We start from the raw sequence: 19,959 nt of genomic DNA on the forward strand, positions 1-19,959 counted from the left end.
TCCTGCAGTGAGAAACCTGTAATTCTGCCATTAATCATTACAAATTACATGCTCCATCGTCATCTTTTAGTTTTGCATGCCTTTATATAAGGTAAAAAAATAAATAAAAAACTGTCCGAAATTTGGCATCTGGTAAAAACTAGTAAATTTAAATTAAAATTAAAATTTAAAAACCTCACATGAAGGGTTTATTCATGATTAGAGATGTTAGGGTTGAGTTATATAGGCTATGCAGGATTTCCATAACCTTATATTCTTATATTAAACTGCATATTTTATCAGACGTTTTCTCAGAAATGTATATGTACATGTATAGTTACAAAAAATAGAAAACATAATTTTACTGAACCTCAAATATTTGAAAGTTGTTGTTTATTATGTAACAAACAGTTTATGACAGGAAACACAACACAGGAGCAGTTTTACAGAAGCCATATGTAAAAATACATCAAACATTTAAAAACAAAGTTAAAAGTATTCTTTTGAAAGCAACACAAATAGGAAGCCATCTGTTAAATCATAATTAATATGTGAATATTTCATTTGAGAATTATTAAAATGAATGGATAAAACACTAATTAATGTGCATTAAAATAGTGCACTGTAAAATTCACTGTTTAATACAAACAACATTTTCTGTCCACATTCTAATGCATCATTACATGATTCAATCCTGTCTCGCTGAACACACACCTCACATATTAACACTCAGTGTGTGTTTTGTTCAGATGTAGTTTCATTGAGGAATGTTGCTGTTGGAGGGAATTTAAAGGCCTGATGTTAATGCAAACACATGGAAAATTACTCAAACGTAAAATCAAAACTGAGTCACTTTGGCACGAAACACGTTCGGTTCAAATGATTTTATCATTTAAACTGTGAAATACATTTACACAATCTAATGTGTTGTTCTAGTTTACAGATTTTTAACATACAGATTTGGGAGAATGTAACACCTAAATGTATATCATGTATATCATACATGTATAAATGATGTCAAACGTTTCATAAATGTGTGTCTATCACACAGCGCTCTGTTCTTCAGCACATCTACAGAAGCAGTTTTGAATTATTTGGCATTGCAGTTTTTGCAGAGAATCTTTGTCCCGTCGGGGAAGAATCCAGCGCCGACCAGAGACACCGAATACTCAGAACACTTAAAACACGACTGATGCCACTGACCATCCTCAAACGACACGTACTTCCCTTCTCCAAAACCTGACAAAAACATTGAGAGGAGTTTCATTTTGAGCAGCCGTTTCTAAAATCTCTAAAACAACATCATCGTCATTTCAAATGAACATCATTTAAATTGTTAATAAACATTGATAAGAAAAGTCTGTAAAAATATGGCACAATGTGTTAATGAAGGAATATTCCGTATTGATGTTTCACAGGTGTTTTACCCGTATTTTGAATTATGCATTGCATTGTGTTGTGACTTATGGTTAACAGAAAAGTCTGTAAACTGTAAACAGAACTTTTCTGTTTTTATGGATTTTTTTTACAGCGTTGTTCTGCTAAAGATGATTTACTCAATGTTGTTCCAAACTTATATTGCTTACTTCTGTGCAACAAAAGAAGTTCTTATAGACATAATGAAAGTGAATGGGGACTGGGGCTGTGGAGCTTTTTATAAATGACAAAAACCCAACATGGTTTATGCAACTTGTATGTTATGTTTAAGTCATGTTTTGCTTGATTACTTTTGTAATTTTTTTATGTGTGGAGCTTGACAGCCCCAGTCTTCATTCACTTTCATTAAATGAAAAAGAGCAACATGGACATTCTGCGTAATATCTTCTTTTGTTTTCAATAGAAGAAGACATGAGGATGAGAAAATCAAAATAAATTGATGTGTATATATATATATATATATATATATATATATATATATATATATATATATATATATATATATATACACACACACATTTTTTAAATGGACAATTTGTATATTAAAATTTTTTTTTTGGGAGGGGGGGGGGGGGGGGGATATGTGCTTTTTTTATGTCATATTCGACAATTTTATGGCTAATAGTATGATTAGTGAGAATATGAAGCTCATATAGTTGGTGGGGAAAAAAAACACCTCAATTTTATTCAAAGGTCCAAACTGAGAAAAAACATGCAATTTGTTGTTGCTGATATTTATATGCCCCATAAATGGCTGAAATTCTGATTGTTTGTAATGTAAATCATTGAGATCTTTATAACAGTATAGCGGACTGCATGAAATGCATGTAAAAATCAGTTGTCACTCAATATCTCCCAATAATGTCTTAGTTAGATGATATTTAAATGCTTAATCTCTGTAGTTTTTATTGTGGGAGGCAAAACGTATAATGCAATACAATGATGACTGAGAGATGAACAAATAAATGTAACAAATAAAAGTTGCTTCAGTCCAGTTTATCTTGAAATATTGATAACAATATAAACGTTATTCTTACATTTACTTAAAAAAATCAAGATTTCACAACAAAAAGACACGTGAATCACGACCTGAAGGGGGACGTTATAGTTAAATTTACACTAAAAGGCCTTTTACTTGCTAAAATGTATAAACTATCACTCATACAATAGATGGCATGTAGTAGATTGTGTACAAGTTTTCAGCAAAGTTTTGATAATGTTTTAGAAATGTGCGTATCAAATATGATACACTAAGGTTAAAACATATAAACAGTGAGATATTTGATATTGATATTTGAGTCAGATATTATTTTCTCATAGGTCATGACCCGGTGGATGAGAGACTCTTGAGTCCCGATGAACAAGCAGAACTTTATTCAAACACATTCAACAGCCTCCAAACACTCGACCCTGTTTATGTGACAACTGTCTCTTGTTTCTGACAGTGTTTCTGTTCTCAGCTGAAGGAACTGCTAATGAAGAGCGCTCTTGTTATAAGGACACATTAACACACACTGACCTGTGATGGGTTTGTCGCAGGCGGCACATGTTTGGGCGTACAGGTTACTGAAGCACTTCACACAGAACGGATCTTCACCCTGCGTTGTGAAAGGCTGTCCGGCCAGCTGGACTTTACAACCCGAACACAAGAAACATTCTTTATGCCAGGGCTCGTCTCTGTACGTAACGCCACCCTGAACCAAGATCTGGAAGAGACGAGACCAAACACACTGTCATTCACTGTGTACAACTTAACGAGGTCGGCAGTGAAAAAACAGCAAAAAATACTCAGTTTTAGATTCATATTCAGATGTGTGTAGTTTACACTCTTAAAAGTAAAGTTTCCAAAGGGGGTTTTCACAGTGAAAAGAAGAACATTTGCCAAAGAACATTTCAGTGAACAATTTTGCAAGACACATAAATAGGGTAAAATTTTAACAATAATAAATATCACCATACTTCCTGTGTTGATTGATTACATTAATAATTCCAAACATTTTTGTAATTTTTTTTTGTTAATATTATGTTTAAATATGCAAATGAGGCATTTTCTAATTAACTATGCACTCATTTGCATAAACTCCAAAACAAAAATCTGAATATTGGATGAAGGTTCAAAATTCTTCATTTTGTTGACATATTAGAATTAAAGGTTTTTCGAGAGGGGATTTAGGATTTCTCTTTTTATCACTCATAAATCAGCCAATACTGTCAATAAATACATTTTTCAAATTGTTGTAACATATCAGGCAATTGATATATGAACAAACCTCTCGGTAAAAACCTTCAGAATATAGATATGAATAAAACTGTAAAGTTTGCTGTGTGTAAGTGCTACTGAACTGGAGGAGAAAAAAAACTCATTTTAAAAAAGCAACCTTTAAAGATATGAATTGTAATTTAAATCTAGAGATGCAAATATATATAGTGCCATAAAGTAAACACTTAAAAGTGTATTTTGGATTTTTTGTTTCCACTAGTCTGAAACAATATGATATGAAAAGCCAGTCTATTGAAAATTGACCAGTGCATGAAAAAACCTGTATTTTTTTGCCTGTAGTGTCTTGCTTTAAAACAACACTTTTTTTCTCAGTGTAAATAATATTTTAATAGTCTTTTTCCATATCTATAAAGAACCTGACAGCAGAGAGAAGTATCAGCAACCGGAGGAACAACACACTGTAACCTTCGCTCACTCTCACCCTCCGTCTGTCCTCTCTGGTCTCAGACACACTTACTCCCACTAATCATCTCATCATCATCAGACACTAACAGTGCAACTGATACTCTTTCTCCACTCTAAAATCTTGCTTAGACAACTTCTGCCCCCTTTCCTCCAGGCCAGCCCGCGTCACCTCCTCTGCCCCTGGTCATGTGATGTTCTCCGCGAGCATCGGTCTAAACTCAGGGCTGCAGATCCCAGTCAACACGTGAGATCATGAGACCATTCTCATACAGTGACACTCACAGTGTGAATATTATATGAGCTCATTGTGAATTCAAAATGTTGAGCCGGTTGAGAGGAAGTTCAAATGTCGGTCACTGGGAACATTATAGTTCCTGTTTCTCAACTCTGGAAAAATGTGGACACTGCAGGATTTGTTAGCAAACCGTTTGTGCTGTACAGTTGTGTTCTGGACTCAGCGTGGAATTGTTACACTGGAGAAATGGTGGGTGGTCACTTTAATTGCATTTCACATTCGCTCATATGATATTATAATGCTAATCAAATAGAAATATTTGTGTCAAATGTCAACACCTGAAAACAATACAAAATAAACAAGAAAACTGAATTTTTGAAATACTTTGTTGATGGAAATAAAATATGAACTTCTACATGATATTTGTGATATAACTGACCAATATTAGAGGAATTTTAGATCACAGTAAACTCACTAAACTAACAGAATGAGAGTTTAACACAATGACTTTACAGTGGTCTCTCATGCTGAGCTCACAGTTTGAGCGCACAGTGAGTGAGCTTTGAGTTACACTTTTAGCTCACTGTGACCTCACATCGACCACAGTGAGTATCCTGGGATGGAGAGATCACATCGACCACAGTGAGTATCCTGGGATGGAGAGATCACATCGACCACAGTGAGTATCCTGGGTGAGATCACATCGACCACAGTGAGTATCCTGGGATGGTGAGATCACATCGACCACAGTGAGTATCCTGGGATGGTGAGATCACATCGACCACAGTGAGTATCCTGGGATGGAGAGATCACATCGACCACAGTGAGTATCCTGGGATGGAGAGATCACATCGACCACAGTGAGTATCCTGGGATGGAGAGATCACATCGACCACAGTGAGTATCCTGGGATGGTGACCTCACATCGACCACAGTGAGTATCCTGGGATGGAGAGATCACATCGACCACAGTGAGTATCCTGGGATGGTGAGATCACATCGACCACAGTGAGTATCCTGGGATGGTGAGATCACATCGACCACAGTGAGTATCCTGGGATGGAGAGATCACATCGACCACAGTGAGTATCCTGGGATGGAGAGATCACATTGTTGACTGGAAGAAGAAGTGGCGCAAATTGCTGTAAAAAGATCCCGCTGGAAAAAAGATCCCGCTGACCTTGGTTTGTATAAATCCCTCCTCTCGAGCTTCTCTGCTAATGTCTCTCTACTGCTAAAATAACTTACTACCTCAACAAAATGAACAATTCTTCTGACTTTTCAAAACCCTCCTCGTCCCTCGTAACAGGGCACACAGTAGAACTCGCTCTTATCTGGGATGAACGACTGTCCACCGATGGGCTTCTCACAGCCGCAACAAACACAACATTCCTCGTGCCACGAGCAGCCTCCGTACTCCAGCCGCTTAGAGCCGAGAGATCCACATCTGTTCAAACTAACTGTTCAACACTTCATCTACAGTGAGAGAGAGCAAAGCAACATGACAAAAGCATTTTTAACTTCATGTAAGTGTGCAGGTGCTGCTTTTTAGACACTTTTCTGTGTTGTTTATTAGTTTTTTTCTTTTCTTTTCCCACTAGCCGGTGGGCTGTAGTTAGTGAACTACAAGAAGATTTGTGTTAGTGAACTGATTGTGGCCACCGGCTAGCGGTTTCTTCTTTTTGTTTGTCTCACCCCCCTTCCCTAGTAATAGCCTCGGTGTGGATTGGGCCCATAGGATAGACTAGCCCACCGGGATCTAGCCTGCTTTCCTCAGAGTGTTTCACCCATTTGGAGCCGATGTGTGCAGTGTAATGCTGTGAAGTGTGTGTCTTCTGAAATAGCTCAAAGAGCATGGTTGCCGTGTTGTGTAAGCTGAGTTTGTAGTGTTCGTTCTACTCTAAAGTGGTGTGTCTTAGCTCACGTGTGGTATTGAAACCTAGGCCTGGTCAAGCTTGTATTCCGGTGGCCCCCCCCCCACCTGTGGCTTATCCCTATGTTAAATGATGGATTTGTGTGTTATTTATTGACAACCAAAAGCGACTCATTTTTAACTAAGATAAAATAAAGATTGTATCTTTTTACTTTGCTAAGCCAAGCCTGTGTGTGCTTCTTTGTAAGATAGAGTCCCCTTGCTCTCGCCAGTCTTGTCCAGTGGGTGGCGTAGTCAGCACTGCCATAGACTTACAGGCGGCGACATAAGAAAGACAATGCAATGGGAGCAGGAACTCTTCCATATCTTTCTCTCGTCCAAGCAGAAGGTGCTTTCTCATTTCACATGCCAAAAATCATATTTTCAACATGTATTGTAACTTTTTTTGTTTTTGTTTAAATATCTAAAAAATTATTGTGAAAAAACAAGATGAGCAAGATAAAACAATTTAAAACCATTTTAAAAATAGTGCTTCTCAATTCAATCTGATCTTGTTTTAAAAAAATTTACACATTTTTATTGAGAAATAAAAGAACAGCCAAGTAAAAGAAATGCTATTTGTCTACCATTTTTTTTATATTATGGAGACATGTAGGTCTATTAAATGTTTTAAATGAGTAATGAAATACAGCCAAATTACAGGCATTTTTTGTTAGCCTATGAGCTAGCAACATTTTTATTTTACTTTTTGCATTTGTATTTATACTAAATCTGACTAAACACAATAATCATCAGAAACCTTCTCATCCCAAGGCGTCATATACTGACGCTTTTGACATTTCCTCTACATCGAACGCACATGGCACCCTTTAGCGTCAATATGAGACGCAAATAGATATGGGCCAGAAGGCGCCTCCTAGCGGTCTAACGCTAGCCCTACCCCAGACCTAAACTTACCCATAACCGAACAAAGCTCTGTGCGTGTCATATTGACGCTAAAGGGTGCCATGTGCGTTCGATGTAGACCACAGGTGTCAAACTCAGTTCCTGGAAGGCCACAGCCCTACACAGTTTTGTTCCAACCCTGCTTCAACACACACACACCTGCAGTTTTCAAATAAGCCTGAAGGACTTGATTAGCTGATCAGGTGTGTTTAATTAGGGTTGAAGCTAAACTCTGCAGGGCTGTGGCCCTCCAGGAACTGAGTTTGACACCCCTGATGTAGACGAAAGGCTTGTTCGACTTCATGCAGCGCAGACTGATTGGCGGCTGACTTAAAGCAGTGCATGCCGGTTAGAAATTTTGTCCGACTTGATACAGCGCCGACACCACGTGACTGTGACGTATGCCATCAAAGTACCGCGAGAGCGATTCGAGAGTAGCCGGATAACTCAGCCAGCGCAGCTTCTCAAGAGCGGCTGCACGAGGGCTGATGACGACACAGCTGTTCCACGATTGGCCGGATTCGCTGTATGACAACGATCATGTGTGTTTCGTGTTTATTCGAACACCTTTAGTTCCTCTAAAGCTCTCAAATCAGTTTTTTATAACAGTAAACACTCTTTTCATGTCGTTGCGATGTTATATTGTGTCATGTTTATTAAATTAAAACTGATTAAAAAACGTAGACTCCACTTCATTGATAGTAGCTTATGTTGAACTTTATTCTTGTTCAAACAGACGCTGTATGAAGCAGTACATAAAGTATTGAATGAAAATGTCTCTGAAACATCTATTATTTGGCAAATATTGCATTTATTTCACTTCAGCTGTGGTAAAGTATGCAAACACCACGTGAGCGGTCACTGCAGTGGGAAACTGAAAGTGTCCGACTTCAGTCTCCGTTTGCAGCTCCTCCCCGCCTGCACTCTAGGGGAGCACTACTCTCGCCGATCGGGTGCATCCAGCCGCAGCCAATGTCGAACACACCTGAAATGTCAAAAGTGTCAGTATATGACGCCCTAGGATGAGAATGCGTTGGATAGCTAGACCAATGGTTAATTTTAATAAGAGTATATTAAGAGTTCTAACTTCTATCTCAGTAAGAATAGCCTATTTAAATTTTGCCCTTTAAAAATGAGGCTGTTATTTATTTTATTTTATTTATTTTTACAGATGTTCGCTACTGTCTGTGTTAATGAAAATAAATGTAAATCTGTATCCCAACTGCTATTGTCAACTAAAGCTACTGTCAAATATGCATTTCCAAGAGACAAAACATGTAATATTATTAATACATGCTGTATCGTGTGTTGGTGCCACTGGTCTCAAATATTCTAGAGCCCTGTCGAATCTGCTGCCGTTAAAAAAAAAAGTCTGGACACCCCTGCTTTAAAATTTAATTATCTCCCCTTTTCACTTCTAATCCCAGTGTTTACTGGAATCTTTCTAAAGCAGGGAAATACAATATTGTCTATCAAAATGACTGAAATAACTTTGAAATATTATTACTCAATGCTAAAGTTAATGAACATTTCTAATAGGGTCCTGTGTTTCATGGCCATTAATATTAAGCTTTCTAATAGATGTATACTCTCCATTCCTTTTCTCCAAATTATAAAAGTATCTGGAATTAGTTTCCCCTTCCTCTAACCAACGTCTTTGTGATCTAACAAATGTTCCTTTTGCCTTGATTATATATCTAACTCAGCCTGCAGATTCATTAACAAATTAGAATTCCCATCAGTATTATTATTAGTGATGTTACAAATAGCTCTAATGATTTCCTCTTCCTTTGACTTGTTAGACTTTGCAACTTCTTTGCCTTTATCAATTGCACTAAATCTAATCTGAAACTTCATAAACTCCCAATTTTTACAATACAAATTTGTTTGCTTAGCTTGATTCCAATATGTTTGTATTATCTTCTTCATTTCATGTTGAAAACTATCAATTTCCAATAATTTATTTTGTTTCCAATAAGTCTTAGAGATTTTATATGAAGTTTTGTTATTCCTTTTATTGAGAAGATAAATCATTTGTGATCAGACAATATCGATGGTTCAACTGATACTCTGTTTGTATTTTGTTCTAATGAATTAGAAATTAACCAAAGATCGATTCTTGACTGTTTAGATTTATCCCTATTACTCCATGTGTACTCTTTCAAATGTGGGTGTTTATATCTCCATATATCAATTACCCCTAAATTTTCACAGAATATAGATAGCTCTGAATCGCCTGTAGATGATCTTATTGGAATAGGAATTCTATCCATCTTAACATCTGGGACAATATTAAAGTCCCCACCTAGAATCATTTCAAGATCATGAAATCTTTCTCTTACTTTGTTAATCTCCTTTTCAATATCAGAGAACAAACCAACATTATATTTTTTAATATTTGAGGCATATACAGTACCCAACAAAAACATTTTCCCATCGATGGATCCCGTTAGACAACACATGAAATACATGTAGGAGGAGCTCTGACATCACTCTCTGACATCACTGTAGTTCAGAGAGAGATTCAGAGAAAGTGAAACTAACTTGATCATCAATATGGACTCCTGAAACGATCAACCTCTTTAAACTACAGAATATTTATTGATCCGTTCAAAGAGTCTTGTGGACACATCTGATCCTCACAGGTAAGAGATAGAAATATAAGAGAGATTGTGCTGAACAGGTTTCTAATGGAAGTGAACTGGTTTAGTAGGTTTATGTCAAACTGGAATAAGTTGAACAGAACCAGGTTTAAGCATATCAAATACGTAGGCTAACTATTTTAGTTGTTCACTGCACTGAAATGGTATCAGAATTGTATTTAAATATGCCATTTGATTGGTTGTAAAGCAAAGTTTGGTGTTTCTGTCATTTTGGCTGCCTTTATACTGCAGGTCTTGATGCCCAATTCAGATTTGCTGACTATATCCGTTTGTTTTTTGTTTTTTGTTTTGTTTTTTTTGACGACCCGCTTACATTATCTTTTAAAAGTGACCCCCGATATTTGCATTTACACTATACACTGCCAAAACAACCAAATGTAGACGTTCTGGCCCGGAAAATGAAGTAAAACAGCTCGATATGCAATGGATGCAGCAGACAAAATTATTAGTGATGGGCGGATTGCGGTTATAGGCTATCCGCGGGGGCTCTGCAGATAATCCGCGGATCCGGCGGGTCAAGTAGGCTAATAAAAATAACATTCTGATTAATTTTGGGTGGGTCGCGGGTGGATAGATAAATCGTTATTAACGAAAATATTAACTACTCTAAAATATGAGCATGTTCCATTCCAGTTTAAGTTTCAAGGGAGTAAAGCCTGTTTATGCCATTAAGAAAATGAAATTCTGTCAAATAAATTTTGTTTTAAAGAAATGTTCATTTAAAAGCAGCGCTCATTCATCATCGCATCAACCGTCGCCTCGAGTCCGCTGTTGAAGGTGATGATCATCCATTTATCAACACATAAGAATAATTGTACTTTGACCATCGGGTGCGGATACTTAAATCAGAGAAAATGATTGGTGCGGGTGAGTGGCGGGTGGATGATTTATTTTTGGCTGTGGATTCGGGTGACGTTGTAGCTCATCTGCGCATCTCTAATTATGCAGTGTTTTGCTTTCCGCACTATTTTCAAAGGTCAGCGAAACATTGCTCTCGTAAGGTGTAGAAAAAATTACTCCACTGTGTTGAGCCTTCGACCTCCATCCAAGTCATGTGATCTCAGTTGGTGGTGTCCATATCCATATAAGGCTAGATGTCTTAAGGCGGTGTCTCGAACGGCATCACACCGGCGGCCATCTTGTCACAGGGAAGCTTTCTGGCGAGCTCTGTGGTATCTGAATTAAGGTGAGTGATCAGCATGAACACAAATCCTCTTATCTCACTGAAATCTTTGAAGGATTTACAAACGGTTTGGTTTCTTACAAACCTTATTAACGTGGCTATAATTCTGGATGCTTGAACATGTTTAAATATATAATATTATATTTATTGATGATAAGTAGGCTATGCAGTGTCATAACTACATCTCTGACGTTTATAACAAGCCAAACCGTTTGAAAATTGGTAGAAGCAAGACGCGCTGCGCAAAAACACTACGTGAACAAACTCGAGGCCCAGAGAGAAGGAAATGAATAGTGGAATATAGTCGTTATTTTTGTTTTGTTTTTGCGCACAAAAAGTATTCTCGTCGCTTGATATACTTAAGATTGAGCCACTGGAGTCACTTGGACTATATTAACGATCTCTTTAATAACTTTTCTGGGCCAGCAAGTTTCAGTCCCTTAGAAGCCTATGGAGGAGTGATCCAGCTGTCAGATTTCATCAAAAATATCTTAATTTGTGTTCCGAAGATGAACGAATGTCTTATGGGGTTGGAACAACATGAGGGTGAGTAATTACTGACAGAATTTTCATTTTTGGGTGAACTAACCCTTTAAGTGCGTTCGAATATGCCTACTTTCCTACTTTATAGTAGGCGAAAACAGTACGTGAAGGAAGCAGTACGTTCGAAACATCAGTATTCATAAAAGAGTAGGCGAGAAGTTCCCGGATGGCTTACTGCTTCCGGACAGATTTTCGAGTGCTCAACCGATGGATACTTTTCTATCCCAGGAGGCCACGCCAGAGGATACGTCATTATCAAACATCGCAGAGATCGGCGACGCGGGTGCTTTCAAATGTGAGTAAACACGGTTCCTTGTGTTAAAATTGCATGTGTTGAACTACTGTAGAGTAAACTGTTAAATTGTTGAAGGTGTAAAGACGTTACACAGTATAGTTGTGATTTTGCTGTAAAAACACGTTTTATTATGTATAACGTTAGCTAACGGGGAGCTCCAGTAAGGACACGTAAGTTACGTCTCTAACGTGGATTTACATAAACCATATACATCTTAAAGTCGCTTATTTTAAATGTCTATTTACATCTGACAGGAAAATCTTCAGTAAGTATTGCAGAAGAGCACATCACAACATGAAATAGACATCTGAGTGATGAATGTGTGCTATTATGTAGAACAAATCTATAAAGTAATAAACATAAGTTATCTATTTTATTTGTCCATTACTGTTGATAAATTGAGGAACATTTATGTTGGATAAAAAGTTAAAACAACCTCAACATGTAAATATAGTGTTGAGCTCATAAATCAGAGGTAACGTGAATCTTGTCTGGATGTTACAGGGTCAGATGAACAGATGTGTGTTTTTCCGGTGGAGAGTGGCTCATGAAGCTGAATGCTGCCATCAAAGGCTTTGAGTGAGTATTCTACAGAAATTAATAACAACAACTATTTCAATATTAAGTTGTAGTTCATTTTAATTATTGTAATTTCAAACAGAGCTATTACAGCACTTTTCTGATTTCTGTGCATTTGCTGCAGATTTTTTGTGGTGGAGCAGGACCTGCAAGGAAAGATGATGACGGCATTTGTGAAAAAAAGCGTTTTGTCTTCTAAATAATACTGAAATCAAATGACATTGTGCGGTTGAAATTACTGCTTTTGTGTTATGTTTGTGCATTTTTGTAGGATCTGAAATGTCAGTAGGCTGGTGTGAGCACTGAGGATGAAGAGCCCAGAGCTGAATCCTGGATATGGTGCCATGGATGAGTCCCTCCATCACTCCACCTGCCCTTCACTCCACCTGCCCTTATGAGACCCTCCATCACTCCTGCCCTCCATCACTCCACCTGCTCTTATTGCCTCAGATTGTAAAGCACAAAACATTACGCAACAACCTCAGGCATGAAGGCACGGCTCACCTCTGGCAGTCAGCTGATTCATCAGAATAAAGCCGCAGAATGGGAACCGCTGTGTTGAGATGGCAGAAGGATGTGGGGTTCAGCGCCTGTAGTCTACATACATGATTGTAGTTTGAATAAAGCTTTGTTTCATGTGTTGACTTGTATATGCATTTGTTTATTGTGTGATGGTGACTTTCATTCATTATTTTACTAATTTATTAATATTTCTCATTGTTGTCAGTAAATAAAATATAATTATTTATGCTTTATTTAATTGTTTGAATGAAAATGCAGATATGTTCACTATATACACATCTAGAGTGTATTCAATCATGCATAGCTATGTCATGACATACATTACATTTTGTTTGTTTTATTGAATTATATCATTTTCAGTAAAAAGTAATATAATTAAGTATTGGTCAGCATTTATTGTTGTTATTATTGTATGTTTTGGGGTGGGATAGCAATGCAATTCATTCTGGGGTAATATTAATTTTTAATATTAATGATACTTACATTTTTCGAATATAAAATCAACAGTTTTCTCCAAAGGCGAATCTTCGCACAGCTGCCCTTTGTGCAGACATTACAAACGCTGAGGAAAATCGTTAGGTAGGGCTGTCGAGTTACTGATGTTATGAGGTATAACGTTTTTTATATTTATATATATATATATATATATATATATATATATATATATATATATATATATACTACAGGGCCGTTGAATGCTTGAATCTGATTGGTTGACGAACGTTCTAAGGTGTGCATTATTTTCAGGGAAACGCACAGCTAAAGTAGTTCCAGGCAGGTCTTGACCGCATTACAGTTCCATATCACTTCGCGTAGTAACTACAGAAAATAGGATACAATTCATAACAAGAAAAAACATTTAGCCCCATGCGCTTGATCTGCAATTTTCAATGTCTAGCTTCACAATCAATAGAAGCATGCAGTTTAATTTTAATAAATAAAATATATAGTCCTGTATCTATAATCAATAGAAAATTAAACTGAATATAGGCTAAATAAATGGATAGTCGTGCAGCATGGATTTTTATTGCAGATAATATAACACATAAATAATTACTGATAGGCCTACTTGTTAAAAGGGCTTTGTGTTTCATTTATTTGGCTATAGTCTACTGTCATCTGTCAATAATGAAAGAAAAAAAAGAATGAACGAATTAATTAAAACGAATAAATAAATAAATAATAATATTGACGCACATGCTTTTCTGTCTCATTATTGCAACATCTCTCTCTAATAACTGCATTAATAACTGCATAAAGCCGGGGACACACTTTAAGGCCGGTTATGAATGTAATTTGATACTTATGACTGATCATGCCCAAACGCGTGTTCAGCGCGTTCAGTCTGTGTTCAAAGTCGGTGTTTAAAATCTGCTGCGATGAAAACAGTCAGAGAATGTGTCAGCTAGTCGTGTGTCCCCAGCAGCATTAGTCTGCTATCAGTGGCTCAAACCTCCGTTAACTCTAAAATTACGTTTTGGAATTAGCAACGGAGGCATTTAGATGCCTAAATTAGTCCTACATACAAGTTTTAATGACAAAAACTTTACAAACGTCTTGAAATACATAATCTGAACAATGTTTCGAGGTGTGGTAACTGTAGTATAAGCGGAATAATTGACTTCAGGCCGTTGAATTATTAGAAAAATAATGCACATTATAATAAAATATAATTATTTTTAATTATTCCAATTATTCCTTATTTATATATATATATATATATATATATATATATATATATATTAGGGGTTTCGCAATATACCGGTGTTGACGATAATCGTGATATTCAAAGCATGAAATATCGACATCATGTTAATTTAGAGTGTGACAATATACCGGTATTTGCGATAACCACAATGTTTAAAATGAATAGGACTTATGATAACATGACACGTAAATACTCCAGCGCCAGTACCTGGTTGACCTCTCAGATGGCAGTATCGCATCCCTCGGACACCTGTCAAATACGACGCAGTGCTCGTCCGTGCCCGCGCCCGCGCAGCTAGATTGAAACACTGTCCACACCCGAAAAAAGTAAGCTCACCAGTAATAAGAACAGAGTTCTTCGGCTTCAAAGAAAACAGCACCTTAAAGGTGGTCGCACACCGGACGAGAAGTGCAGCGCCACGTCTTTAAAATTCGAACACATTCTGTATGAGTGTACACACCGGCGTCCGCGGAGCCCAGCAACGGCTCAGGACCTTGTTCAAAATCCTGCCGCGACACAGAGCGCCATTTACATAGTTTTATATTAAATTTACATTATATTTGTCTCAAATCATCCTAAATGATTTAACCCTGTGCTGCAATATACATTCAATTTTACATTTATTTACAGAAATCAGCTGCTTGAATGAAAATTGCTGATGTTATCGGATTTTCAGGTGATATTCTCAATTCATTCAGTTAACGGACGCTCTGAGGTAAAGTGTTCAGATTACAGACTCAGCAACTATTGTATTTAATTGTACAGTATAATCATAACATAGTACAGACATTATCTCAATTCCATAATGTCCTTATTAACATAATGATATTGCTGGCCATAAACTGAGAAAGTGCGCGTCCGGTGTGCGATACCTCGAGTTGTCATAGACGCGACGCGGCTATTATTAGTCATGGAATGGGATGGAAACGTGACATTAACTGTTGACAGGGGGTTTCTGTGTTCATATATTTAAAAAAGGGTGATTTATTAAAATAAAGAATATGGAGCGAATTATGTGCCATAATTTAACAAACAAATCCAGCATTTTGCAAACAAACTCAATCTACTTCGCAAAGGAAAACTCGACTCGCAAACAAACTCAATCTACTTCGCAAAGGAAAACTCGACTCGCAAACAAACTCAATCTACTTCACAAAGGAAAACTCGACTCGCAAACAAACTCGATCCGCTTTGCAAAGGAAATCTCGACTCGCAAACAAACAGAAAGCAATGTGAAAGCACAAAGGTCACAAATGCGCCCAGGCAGATTTTCTCACAAATGCGCCCAGGCAGATTTTCTCACAAATGCGCCCAGGCAGATTTTCTCACAAATGCAGTTGAGCAACTTCCTCTTCTAAAACAGTAGATGGCGCTAAACTATAGGCTAATTTAGCGCTAGTCTCCCGGGAGAAGCACTGCTTTGAAACTTGCCTTTGCCTACTACAACTGAGGAAAATGACCGGTGAACGGGTGTGTTTCTGTCTTATTTGATCTATAATTAACCTTTTTGAGGTTTTCTCTTGCCAAACGTTTATTGCATATCTAGACAGAAATCCACATTAGCACTGCATCGGACTCATGCGAAATTACTAAATTAGTGATTATGTCTACACTTGAACGAATCTATTTCTTTCGTTCTCCATAAATGAATGAGAACATTTCATTTAATTGAGAGGCGGGTTTCTAGTGATGGGGACGAGACCGCCTATGCCGAGTCCGAGTCAAGACCGAGTCTTTGAAGGGTCGAGTCCGAGTCGAGACCGAGTCCGTTGGTTTTCAAATTCAGTCGAGTCCGAGTCAAGACCGAGTCTTTGAAGGGTCGAGTCCGAGTCGAGACCGAGTCCGTTGGTTAACATGGGAGGATTTGAACTTGAAACACGGAGTGTAGCCTACTGACGCCTTTCCGTGGTTAAAACAACATTGCTTCTTATGTTTGTTCATGTTTATTTGAGGCTATAAATTAACTAGAAGGAAGAGATGATCGGTTCACGAGCAGCTTTAACTGATGCTCTACAGCGATCTGTCACTACACATTTAAGAGCCACAAAACGGTATTTATTGTTTAAATTTCTTTTAAAAAATGACCAAATTTGAAAGGCGAGACTTTGTTTAATATGTTTAATATCAAAAGTAACCGAAAAGTAACCTGGTCTGTCCTGTCTGTCAGCGTGTTGTCAGTCTCCTCTCTGCTCCGCGATGTATTTTTCACTGCGTGAGAACATGGTGTGGCGTGAGAACGGTGTAGCTTGTCGGACATAGCGACAGTAACTAAGGGGGGCGGGTCTTTGCGAACAGTCAATTAAAATTTTCTAGTGGTATGTATTCTAGTGGACTATTGATGGGACGAGACCGCCTATGCCGAGTCCGAGTCAAGACCGAGTCTTTGAAGGGTCGAGTCCGAGTCAAGACGAGTCTTTGTAAGAACAAGTCCGAGTCAAGTCCGAGAAAGCAGAAATCGGTCTCGAGACCGGACTCGAGTCCGAGACCGGACTCGAGTACTACATCACTACGGGTTTCATTTGTGTGTCCAAAATAATAATTTGGGCACTGCATAGGCTACGTCACAGGCAAGATAAAAACAATTGTATTTTTTTTTTTTTTTTTACTCATTAATTATTTTATTAGGCTAGCCTACATTAACTGTTAAGCTGACTGAATTCCAACTAAATAAATAAATAAGTGGGAGTCTCCTTTCAATTAAATTAAATGTTCTCATTAATTTATGGAGAACGAAAGAAATAGATTCGTTCAAGTGTAGACATAATCACTAATTTAGTAATTTCGCATGAGTCCGATGCAGAAAAAAATGACAAAAAGCAACAAGATGGCAGAGCTTTCAGCTTATAGATTCCCCGATCCTAGAGAGAGTGAAGTGCTACTAAGTGCTAATGTGGATTTCTGTCTAGATATGCAATAAACGTTTGGCAAGAGAAAACCTCAAAAAGGTTAATTATAGATCAAATAAGACAGAAACACACCCGTTCACCGGTCATTTTCCTCAGTTGTAGTAGGCAAAGGCAAGTTTCAAATCAGTGCTTCTCCCGGGAGACTAGCGCTAAATTAGCCTATAGTTTAGCGCCATCTACTGTTTTAGAGGAGGAAGTTGCTCAACTGCATTTGTGAGAAAATCTGCCTGGGCGCATTTGTGAGAAAATCTGCCTGGGCGCATTTGTGAGAAAATCTGCCTGCACGCATTTGTGAGAAAATCTGCCTGGACGCATTTGTGAGAAAATCTGCCTGGACGCATTTGTGACCTTTGTGCTTGCACATTGCTTTCTGTTTGTTTGCGAATCGAGATTTCCTTTGCAAAGCGGATCGAGTTGGTTTGCGAGTCGAGTTTTCCTTTGTGAAGTAGATTGAGTTTGTTTGCGAGTTGAGGTTTCCTTTGCGAAGTAGATTGAGTTTGTTTGCAAAATGCTGGATTTGTTTGTTAAATTATGGCACATAATTCGCTCCATAATAGAACCCTGTTTTTTTTACTCATCTTATTTTTATATTTGTATTTGCACTTGATTTTTTGTTGTTGTTGTTGTTGTTCAAATCTGCTATCTGCATGACTTTATTGGCAATAGGTTTAAGAGCTTTTCAGTTTTTGAGCTTTTTGAGTTAAGAGCTTTTTCAGGGTTAAATATAAGAACTTAAATCAACCCTAAATGTATTAACAAAATAAATGGGCAGCAGTTTCTTCAAAAAGACCACAAAATGAGCAAGTTTAATCAATATCAAGATATTTAGATGAATTAAACGTGTCGTTCAAATCTTTTAAGTTGTTGCACGTGTGATAACGCGTCGTGGTCACATGATAACGTCAACATGGCAGATGTTCAGTTCGCATTCATACTCAAGGAGATCTGGCTATAAAGTACCTACTCTTTTAGCGCTCGTTAAAGGGTTAGTTCACCCAAAAATGAAAATTCTGTCAGTAATTACTCACCCTCATGTTGTTCCAACCCCGTAAGACCTTCGTTCATCTTCGGAACACAAATTAAGATATTTTTGATGAAATCTGAGAGCTGTCTCACTCCTCCATAGGCTTCTATGTGACTGAAACTTGCTTGCTGAAACAGTGACTACGTTTACATGCAGCCAATAACCCGTTCAAAACCGGGATATTAGCAATAACCCGGTCACGCACGGCCATGTAAACACCGGCAAAAACCCAAATATGCTCATATCCCGGTTTTTAAAAACCTGAATATGATCCCTGGATATGCCCCTTTTCTAACCCGAATATTTGGTACCCCTTTTCTAACCCGAATATTGGCCATGTAAACGCGTATCGGCATATCCCCATCAAAAGGAACATTGATTTGTGTTCTGCGCATGTTCTATTCGCAAGGAATCTTGGTCTTTTGAGTAGAGGCGGCGCATACAAAAACCCGCGTGCAGTATAGGCCTACCGGAAGTAAACAAGAAGTAGAGGAAAAACATGGCGAGACGCAGCACAGCACCACACTTTTGGAGCGAGGAGGAAAGCGCAAACAAAGGCAATCGCTATCTGCCCCGAACTATTCATCATCCGCGTGCTGCTGCTGTTGTTGTTGTCTTTGGATACAGGAAGAAGAATCGGAAATGACGCATATTGCGTCTTAAGGTTGTCCGTACGTCCAGACGCTAACCGTGCGTCGCCGTTTACATCGGGATATTGCCAACTGATTACAAATTCCATGTAGCCTATACAGGAGTAACTCTCTCTGCTCACGCATGTAAACGGGTTATTCCAAATGGTTCAGAAACCCAAATATAACCATAACCCGAATATTGACAGCTTGTAAACGTAGTCACTGTTGTACGTCACACGCATCACACACATGACCAGCGTGGCCAATAGTGAGCCTACGTGTGACGTGTAACACAGACGCGCTGCGCAAAAACACTACGTGAACCAACTCGAGGCCCAGAGAGAAGGAAATGAATAGTGGAATAAAGTCGTTATTTTTATTTTTTTTTGCGCACAAAAAGTATTCTCGTTGCTTGATATACTTAAGATTGAGCCACTGTAGTCACTTGGACTGTATTAACGATCTCTTTAATAACTTTTCTGGGCCAGCAAGTTTGAGCTTCTATGGAGGAGTGATCCAGCTCTCAGATTTCATAAAAAATATCTTAATTTGTGTTCCGAAGATGAACGAAGGTCTTACGGGGTTGGAACAACATGAGGGTGAGTAATTACTTACAGAATATTCATTTTTGGGTGAACTAACCCTTTAAGTAAGTACTTATTGAAATTAAGTACCTACTCATTGAGTATACGGTTTCGAACGCAGCCACAGCCTTTATTATATGATATCTATGGTGGTGTCCACCTGAG

The 19,959-nt window shown here is 37.9% G+C and overlaps 1 protein-coding gene and 1 long non-coding RNA gene across 2 annotated transcripts in view; one reads left to right on the forward strand and one right to left on the reverse strand.

The window, feature by feature from the left end:
• The window catches only part of LOC307163340 (uncharacterized protein), a 33,075-nt gene that overhangs the window by 5,700 nt on the left and 7,416 nt on the right, over positions 1-19,959 (forward strand). The gene's annotated exons all lie outside the window — the stretch shown is intronic.
• Positions 564-5,783, reverse strand: LOC307163627. Its single transcript, XR_013822115.1, has 3 exons — positions 5,616-5,783; positions 2,936-3,122; positions 564-1,218 (listed from the first exon to the last, which is right to left on the reverse strand). It is a non-coding gene; the product is annotated as an uncharacterized lncRNA (long non-coding RNA).

This window comes from Squalius cephalus, assembly GCF_949319135.1.
Source record: "Squalius cephalus genome assembly, chromosome: 8".
NCBI lineage: Eukaryota > Metazoa > Chordata > Actinopteri > Cypriniformes > Leuciscidae > Squalius > Squalius cephalus.